This window comes from Barbus barbus, assembly GCF_936440315.1.
Source record: "Barbus barbus genome assembly, chromosome: 10".
NCBI lineage: Eukaryota > Metazoa > Chordata > Actinopteri > Cypriniformes > Cyprinidae > Barbus > Barbus barbus.
The window spans coordinates 171,576-182,090 of NC_136738.1; positions in this window are offsets into that span (position 1 = coordinate 171,576).

Consider the following 10,515-nt stretch of genomic DNA (forward strand, 5'->3'; position numbering starts at 1 on the left):
GTAATTAACAAGATTTTAAAATCTATACGATGTTTAATAGGGAGCCAGTGCAGTGTTGACAGAACCGGGCTAATATGGTCATACTTCCTGGTTCTAGTAAGAACTCTAGCTGCTGCATTTTGAACCATCTGTAGTTTGTTTATTAAGCGTGAAGCACAACCACACAATAAAGCATTACGATAATCTAGCCTCGAGGTCTGAATGCATGAATTAGCATTTCTGCATTTGACAGAGAGCATAGATCTCAATTTAGATATATTTTTAAGATGAAAAAAAGCAGTTTTACAAATGATAGAAACGTGGCTATCAGAGGAGAGATTGCTATCAAACAGCACACCTACGTTCCTGACTGATGACGATGAATTGACAGGGCACCTATCAAGTGTTAGACAGTGTTCTAGGTTATTACATGTGGGGGTTTTAGGTCCGATAATTAACAATTTTTTTCAGAATTTAGCAGTAAGAAATTACTTGTCATCCAGTTTTTTATATCGACTATGCATTCCATTCAAGTCAGCTTTATTTATATGGTGCTTTTAACTATAGAGATTGTGTCAAAGCACTTAACAGTATCAGATTGGAGGATAGAGTGTCAGTAATGTATAATAATAAGATTAAACACTCAATTTTCAGTTAAAGGCATTTCATTATTGAATTCAGAGATTCATTGTCTAGCTCAGTTTAGTTTAAATACTATGTGCAATCAAATTGGCGATAATCGCTAGACATTAAGTGTCCCCAACTGAGCAAACCAGAGGCGAAAGTGAGGAACCAAAACTCCCATCGGTGACAGAATGGAGAAAAAAACCTTGGGAGAAACCAGGCTCAGTCGGGGAGCAGTTCTCCTTCAATTCCAACTGCAGCATAGTCAGATTGTGTAGAGGACTCATTTGGTTCCCGTGGTCTTGTCCCGATGGCCGTCTAGGTGATAAAGTCTTCACTGGGGATCTGTCTCTGGGGCTCATCTAGGTGTCCTGGCTGTAGAGGTCATCTCTAGGTGCTGATCCACCATCTGATCTGGATATGGACTGGATCTAGTGGCTACGGTGATCTCAGAATAAGAAAGAAACAGACTAATATTAGCGTAGATGCCATTCTTCTTACGATGTAACAAGTACATCATGTGTTATGGGGAGTGTTCCCGGTTCCGGTTGACCTAATTAATGCAGTCTAACAATCCTTTAACGGATTTGAATATTAGAAGTGTATTAGTGTGTTATGTGTAAGCCAGGTTAAAGAGATGCTCTTTAATCTAGATTTAAACTGACAGCGTGTCTGCCTCCCGAACAGTGTTAGGTAGATTGTTCCAGTGTTTGGGAGCTAAATAGGAAAAGGATCTGCCGCCCGCAGTCGATTTTGATATTCTAGGTATTATCAAATGGCCAGAGTTTTGTCTTGCCTTCTGATTACTCATTGCCATCTCATTTCGTTGAGCTGGTAGCTTTTCTCACTTTACTAGCAAGACGTTGTATTCTGATGCATTGGAAAGGTCCTCAAGCCCCTTCTCACACTCGGTGGATAAAAGATTCTTTATTTTTTATTAAATTAGAAAAAATTAAACACAGTCTTCGTGGCTCCATAGTCAAATTCTCAAAAATTTGGTTACCCTTCCTTGAGCATGTTAGAACTCTGCAGTTGGATGCAGTCTCTCTTGATTAATTATCCATCTACACTACTATTATTACTCCATTTATCCCGATTGCGCATTTGTATTGCCATGTTAGTAGCACACATTTGTAACTAAGCTATTTATTTATTGTGTGTATTTTTTTTTTTTTATGTATGTGTATGTATGTGTATGTATATATATATATATATATATACATACTTTTTTTTTTTCTTGTTTGCATGTTTATTACTTTCTGTCTTGTCATTTTGAAAATGCAATAAATAAATCATATATAAAAAATAAAAAAAATGGCCAGAGTTTTGAGATCGCAACGGACATGAAGGACTATAATGTGATAAGAGCTCGCTCAAGTACTGAGGAGCTAAACCATTCAGGGCTTTACAAGTAATTAACAAGATTTTAAAATCTATACGATGTTTAATAGGGAGCCAGTGCAGTGTTGACAGAACCGGGCTAATATGGTCATACTTCCTGGTTCTAGTAAGAACTCTAGCTGCTGCATTTTGAACCATCTGTAGTTTGTTTATTAAGCGTGAAGCACAACCACACAATAAAGCATTACGATAATCTAGCCTCGAGGTCTGAATGCATGAATTAGCATTTCTGCATTTGACAGAGAGCATAGATCTCAATTTAGATATATTTTTAAGATGAAAAAAAGCAGTTTTACAAATGATAGAAACGTGGCTATCAGAGGAGAGATTGCTATCAAACAGCACACCTACGTTCCTGACTGATGACGATGAATTGACAGGGCACCTATCAAGTGTTAGACAGTGTTCTAGGTTATTACATGTGGGGGTTTTAGGTCCGATAATTAACAATTTTTTTCAGAATTTAGCAGTAAGAAATTACTTGTCATCCAGTTTTTTATATCGACTATGCATTCCATTCAAGTCAGCTTTATTTATATGGTGCTTTTAACTATAGAGATTGTGTCAAAGCACTTAACAGTATCAGATTGGAGGATAGAGTGTCAGTAATGTATAATAATAAGATTAAACACTCAATTTTCAGTTAAAGGCATTTCATTATTGAATTCAGAGATTCATTGTCTAGCTCAGTTTAGTTTAAATACTATGTGCAATCAAATTGGCGATAATCGCTAGACATTAAGTGTCCCCAACTGAGCAAACCAGAGGCGAAAGTGAGGAACCAAAACTCCCATCGGTGACAGAATGGAGAAAAAAACCTTGGGAGAAACCAGGCTCAGTCGGGGAGCAGTTCTCCTTCAATTCCAACTGCAGCATAGTCAGATTGTGTAGAGGACTCATTTGGTTCCCGTGGTCTTGTCCCGATGGCCGTCTAGGTGATAAAGTCTTCACTGGGGATCTGTCTCTGGGGCTCATCTAGGTGTCCTGGCTGTAGAGGTCATCTCTAGGTGCTGATCCACCATCTGATCTGGATATGGACTGGATCTAGTGGCTACGGTGATCTCAGAATAAGAAAGAAACAGACTAATATTAGCGTAGATGCCATTCTTCTTACGATGTAACAAGTACATCATGTGTTATGGGGAGTGTTCCCGGTTCCGGTTGACCTAATTAATGCAGTCTAACAATCCTTTAACGGATTTGAATATTAGAAGTGTATTAGTGTGTTATGTGTAAGCCAGGTTAAAGAGATGCTCTTTAATCTAGATTTAAACTGACAGCGTGTCTGCCTCCCGAACAGTGTTAGGTAGATTGTTCCAGTGTTTGGGAGCTAAATAGGAAAAGGATCTGCCGCCCGCAGTCGATTTTGATATTCTAGGTATTATCAAATGGCCAGAGTTTTGTCTTGCCTTCTGATTACTCATTGCCATCTCATTTCGTTGAGCTGGTAGCTTTTCTCACTTTACTAGCAAGACGTTGTATTCTGATGCATTGGAAAGGTCCTCAAGCCCCTTCTCACACTCGGTGGATAAAAGATTCTTTATTTTTTATTAAATTAGAAAAAATTAAACACAGTCTTCGTGGCTCCATAGTCAAATTCTCAAAAATTTGGTTACCCTTCCTTGAGCATGTTAGAACTCTGCAGTTGGATGCAGTCTCTCTTGATTAATTATCCATCTACACTACTATTATTACTCCATTTATCCCGATTGCGCATTTGTATTGCCATGTTAGTAGCACACATTTGTAACTAAGCTATTTATTTATTGTGTGTATTTTTTTTTTTTTATGTATGTGTATGTATGTGTATGTATATATATATATATATATATACATACTTTTTTTTTTTCTTGTTTGCATGTTTATTACTTTCTGTCTTGTCATTTTGAAAATGCAATAAATAAATCATATATAAAAAATAAAAAAAATGGCCAGAGTTTTGAGATCGCAACGGACATGAAGGACTATAATGTGATAAGAGCTCGCTCAAGTACTGAGGAGCTAAACCATTCAGGGCTTTACAAGTAATTAACAAGATTTTAAAATCTATACGATGTTTAATAGGGAGCCAGTGCAGTGTTGACAGAACCGGGCTAATATGGTCATACTTCCTGGTTCTAGTAAGAACTCTAGCTGCTGCATTTTGAACCATCTGTAGTTTGTTTATTAAGCGTGAAGCACAACCACACAATAAAGCATTACGATAATCTAGCCTCGAGGTCTGAATGCATGAATTAGCATTTCTGCATTTGACAGAGAGCATAGATCTCAATTTAGATATATTTTTAAGATGAAAAAAAGCAGTTTTACAAATGATAGAAACGTGGCTATCAGAGGAGAGATTGCTATCAAACAGCACACCTACGTTCCTGACTGATGACGATGAATTGACAGGGCACCTATCAAGTGTTAGACAGTGTTCTAGGTTATTACATGTGGGGGTTTTAGGTCCGATAATTAACAATTTTTTTCAGAATTTAGCAGTAAGAAATTACTTGTCATCCAGTTTTTTATATCGACTATGCATTCCATTCAAGTCAGCTTTATTTATATGGTGCTTTTAACTATAGAGATTGTGTCAAAGCACTTAACAGTATCAGATTGGAGGATAGAGTGTCAGTAATGTATAATAATAAGATTAAACACTCAATTTTCAGTTAAAGGCATTTCATTATTGAATTCAGAGATTCATTGTCTAGCTCAGTTTAGTTTAAATACTATGTGCAATCAAATTGGCGATAATCGCTAGACATTAAGTGTCCCCAACTGAGCAAACCAGAGGCGAAAGTGAGGAACCAAAACTCCCATCGGTGACAGAATGGAGAAAAAAACCTTGGGAGAAACCAGGCTCAGTCGGGGAGCAGTTCTCCTTCAATTCCAACTGCAGCATAGTCAGATTGTGTAGAGGACTCATTTGGTTCCCGTGGTCTTGTCCCGATGGCCGTCTAGGTGATAAAGTCTTCACTGGGGATCTGTCTCTGGGGCTCATCTAGGTGTCCTGGCTGTAGAGGTCATCTCTAGGTGCTGATCCACCATCTGATCTGGATATGGACTGGATCTAGTGGCTACGGTGATCTCAGAATAAGAAAGAAACAGACTAATATTAGCGTAGATGCCATTCTTCTTACGATGTAACAAGTACATCATGTGTTATGGGGAGTGTTCCCGGTTCCGGTTGACCTAATTAATGCAGTCTAACAATCCTTTAACGGATTTGAATATTAGAAGTGTATTAGTGTGTTATGTGTAAGCCAGGTTAAAGAGATGCTCTTTAATCTAGATTTAAACTGACAGCGTGTCTGCCTCCCGAACAGTGTTAGGTAGATTGTTCCAGTGTTTGGGAGCTAAATAGGAAAAGGATCTGCCGCCCGCAGTCGATTTTGATATTCTAGGTATTATCAAATGGCCAGAGTTTTGTCTTGCCTTCTGATTACTCATTGCCATCTCATTTCGTTGAGCTGGTAGCTTTTCTCACTTTACTAGCAAGACGTTGTATTCTGATGCATTGGAAAGGTCCTCAAGCCCCTTCTCACACTCGGTGGATAAAAGATTCTTTATTTTTTATTAAATTAGAAAAAATTAAACACAGTCTTCGTGGCTCCATAGTCAAATTCTCAAAAATTTGGTTACCCTTCCTTGAGCATGTTAGAACTCTGCAGTTGGATGCAGTCTCTCTTGATTAATTATCCATCTACACTACTATTATTACTCCATTTATCCCGATTGCGCATTTGTATTGCCATGTTAGTAGCACACATTTGTAACTAAGCTATTTATTTATTGTGTGTATTTTTTTTTTTTTATGTATGTGTATGTATGTGTATGTATATATATATATATATATATATATATATATATATATATATATATATATATATATATATACATACTTTTTTTTTTTCTTGTTTGTATGTTTATTACTTTCTGTCTTGTCATTTTGAAAATGCAATAAATAAATCATATATAAAAAATAAAAAAAATGGCCAGAGTTTTGAGATCGCAACGGACATGAAGGACTATAATGTGATAAGAGCTCGCTCAAGTACTGAGGAGCTAAACCATTCAGGGCTTTACAAGTAATTAACAAGATTTTAAAATCTATACGATGTTTAATAGGGAGCCAGTGCAGTGTTGACAGAACCGGGCTAATATGGTCATACTTCCTGGTTCTAGTAAGAACTCTAGCTGCTGCATTTTGAACCATCTGTAGTTTGTTTATTAAGCGTGAAGCACAACCACACAATAAAGCATTACGATAATCTAGCCTCGAGGTCTGAATGCATGAATTAGCATTTCTGCATTTGACAGAGAGCATAGATCTCAATTTAGATATATTTTTAAGATGAAAAAAAGCAGTTTTACAAATGATAGAAACGTGGCTATCAGAGGAGAGATTGCTATCAAACAGCACACCTACGTTCCTGACTGATGACGATGAATTGACAGGGCACCTATCAAGTGTTAGACAGTGTTCTAGGTTATTACATGTGGGGGTTTTAGGTCCGATAATTAACAATTTTTTTCAGAATTTAGCAGTAAGAAATTACTTGTCATCCAGTTTTTTATATCGACTATGCATTCCATTCAAGTCAGCTTTATTTATATGGTGCTTTTAACTATAGAGATTGTGTCAAAGCACTTAACAGTATCAGATTGGAGGATAGAGTGTCAGTAATGTATAATAATAAGATTAAACACTCAATTTTCAGTTAAAGGCATTTCATTATTGAATTCAGAGATTCATTGTCTAGCTCAGTTTAGTTTAAATACTATGTGCAATCAAATTGGCGATAATCGCTAGACATTAAGTGTCCCCAACTGAGCAAACCAGAGGCGACAGCAGCAAGGAACCAAAACTCCCATCTGTGACAGAATGGAGAAAAAACCTTGGGAATTAGTTTCTCAATTTGGTGTGTTTCACCGGGTTGCAAAGAAATATATAGTGGATTATCATCAGCATAATAGTGCAAGCTAACACCATGTTTCCTGATGATATCTCCAAAAGGTAACATGTAAAGCGTGAAAAGTAACAGCCCTAGTACTGAGCCTTGAGGTGCTCCATACTGCACTTGTGATCGATATGATACCTCTTCATTCATTGCTACAAATTGATGACGGTCAGATAAGTACGATTTTAACCATGCTAATGCACTTCCACTAATTCCAACAAAGTGTTCTAGTCTATTTAAAAGAATGTTGTGGTCGATAGTGTTGAACGCAGCGCTAAGATCCAGTAGCACTAATAAAGAGATACAACCACGATCAGATGATAGAAGCAGGTCATTAGTAACTCTAATGAGAGCAGTCTCAGTACTATGATACGGTCTAAATCCTGACTGGAAATCCTCACAGATATAATTTTTCTCTAAGAAGGAATATAATTGTAAGGATACTACCTTTTCTAGTATCTTTGACAGAAAAGGGAGATTTGAGAGCGGTCTGTAATTAACTAGATCCTTGGGGTCAAGTTGTGTTTTTTTAATGAGAGGCTTAATAACAATTTGACGGTTTTGGGGACATATCCTAATGACAATGATGAATTAATAATAGCCAAAAGAGGATCCATTACTTCTGGAAGCAGCTCTTTTAGTAGTTTAGATGGAATAGGGTCTAACATACATGTTGTTGGTTTAGATGATTTAACAAATTTATACAATTCTTCCTCTCCTATAGTCTCCTATAGTGCACTATCTGATGCGATACTGTAGCTAACGGCTGCATGGTTACAATTTGATCTCTGATAGTATCTATCTTGGAAGTAAAATAGTTCATAAAATCATTACTGCTGTGTAGTTGGGAAATGTCAACACCTGCTGATGCTTTATTTTTTGTTAATTTAGTCACTGTATTGAATAAATACCTGGGGTTATGTTTGTTTTCTTCTAAAAGAGACAAAAATCAATCAGATCTAGCAGTTTTTAATGCTTTTCTGTAGGATAGGGTACTTTCCTGCCAAGCAATACAAAATACCTCTAGTTTTGTTTTCCTCCAGCTGCGCTCCGTTTTCTGGGCTGCTCTCTTTAGGCGCGAGTCTGCTCATTATACTACGGTGTTGGACTCTTTTCTTTAATCCTCCTTAAGCGTAAAGGAGCAACCGTATCTAAAGTGCTAGAAGAGACAGAGTCCATAGTTTCTGTTACATCATCAAGTTTTTCTGCACTATTGGATATGCTGAGGAATTTAGATAAATCAGGATGATTACTTACAAAGCAATCTTTTGTGGTAGAATTTACAGTTTTAGCTATATGGAGTTTACACAAGACTAGATAATGATCTGAGATATAATAGATTTGCTGCAGAATTTCAACACCACTAACATCAATTTCATGTGACAGTATTAAATCTAGAGTATGATTTCGACAATGAGTAGGTCCTGAAACGTGTTGTCTAACCCCAATAGAGTTCAGAATGTCTATGAATGCTGATCCTAATGTTTTTCATTATCAATGTGGATATTAAAATCACCAACAATTAACACTTTATCTGCAGCCAGCACTAACTCGGATAGAAAATCAGCAAATTCTTTAATAAAGTGTGTGGGGCTCTGGTGGCCTGTATACAGTAGCCAGTACAAACATCGCAGGGGATTTATCACTAACACGTGTTTCTCTAGATATTGTTTTATGAAGCACTATTACTTCAAAGGAGTTATACTTAAAGCCTGCCCTCCGAGAAATACTGAGAATATTGCTATAAATTGTAGCAACACCTCCTCCTTTGTCTTTTGGATGCAACTCATGTTTATAGCAGTAATCTTGGGGGGTGGACTAGTTTAAAATAATGTATTCATCTGGTTTTATCCAGGTTTCTGTCAAACAAATGTTGTAATGAGCAATTAATTTAATTTTATCTTTGAAACAGATTTGTTATGTGACAGCATTAATTAAAGTTTCTTAAGGGTCAAGATGAAGTTATCCTGCTCCACTCCCATAATATCTGTCATCACTCAAATTAATGCAAGGCTCAGATTAACTGTATGAAGTGTGTAAGACTCCAAAACAATTATAAAGTAATTATTTCATCACTAATAAATCTTTCATTTAGTAAAACTGACTGTATAGTATTATAGACTACACAACATTATATTATTTTCAAATTAATTTTTAAATTATTATTTTAAACTATTGTCCCTGGACCGGTAGGGTACTCTTGTAATAAAGTAGTGGTGGCTGGGGCAGATATTAAGTATCAATTCTGCTTAAAAAGATGCAATCTAATCCTGTTTACATGAAATAAGCTGCTCCCGAGCAGGTTTAAGCATATGGACCTGTTGCTATGACAGCAAGTCCAGGACGAGCTTCGAAGAACCAAATGATCCAAGATCAAGTGAAATCGGCAACAATCAAATCCAGCTAACTGAGTTAGCGACGTATGAAGAACAGGCCCCAGGTGTCAATCAAGCTAAAGATACTGAGAGTAGATTGTTGGAATAAAGTCTGCTTCTGCTTATATATATATATATATATATATATATATATAAAAAGTGCTGTCAAAATAAGCGTGTTAATGCTGGTGATTAATTTTTCCAGTTTAACGCATTAAAAATATTTAACGCAAGGGCAGAGCTAGGGTTGGACTCCCACTCAACTGCTGTCTCTGTCACTTTCTCTTGACAAGAAGTGCATTTATTCAGTCGCAGAACTTCTTTATGACCACATCAAACGGGAGACGTTCAGACGCGCGCTCCAGCTTCACTTCAGCGCCAGGCGCAAGTCGAACGAGCGCAGAAAGGGTACTGTTCTCGCAGCGCGTGCTCTTCAATTGCAGAAAAGGTAAAGAGACGAGAGAAAATACAATGCGTGTCAGATCTGCTTCACGTTCAGCAGTGGCAGATCTTAAAGTGTTAGTTCACCCAAAAATGAAAATTATGTCATTACTCACCCTCATGTTGTTCCAAACGCATAAGACCTCCGTTCATCTTCGGAACACAAATTAAGATATTTTTGATGTAATCTGAGAGCTCTCCTCCACGTCACCCTAGCACCATTTTGTAGAATATCCACGGAACGCAAACAGCGTTTTATTGAGTGCAGAAATCAACATACTTTAAAGAACTTGAACTTTTCTGTTTTGCAAATCCTTTTTTTGATTAATCTTAGGAAATATTATAATATTTTGAGATACTGGATTTTTTACTTTCATTAGCTGTAAACTCTAATCATCAAAATAAAATAAAAAAACACTTTTAAAATGTTTTACTTTACATGTAATGAATCTAGAATATATAAAAGTTTCACTTTTTGAAATAAGTTACAAAAAAATTTAACTTTTTCACAATATTCTAATTGAATATTGTGATGTATGATGCGTTTGTGTGTGTACAGTATATAGCAAATATCAATGTAAACAACCAAAGGTATTAAACACTCACACAGAAGCGCCGTCTTCACTGACTGATTGCTTCTGACAGCTAAAGCACTTTATGTGCAAATACAGCACACAAACACGAGTATAACCTTATAGGGCTAAAGACTGGAAATATGACCATTTAAAGTCACGAACAAGTCATTT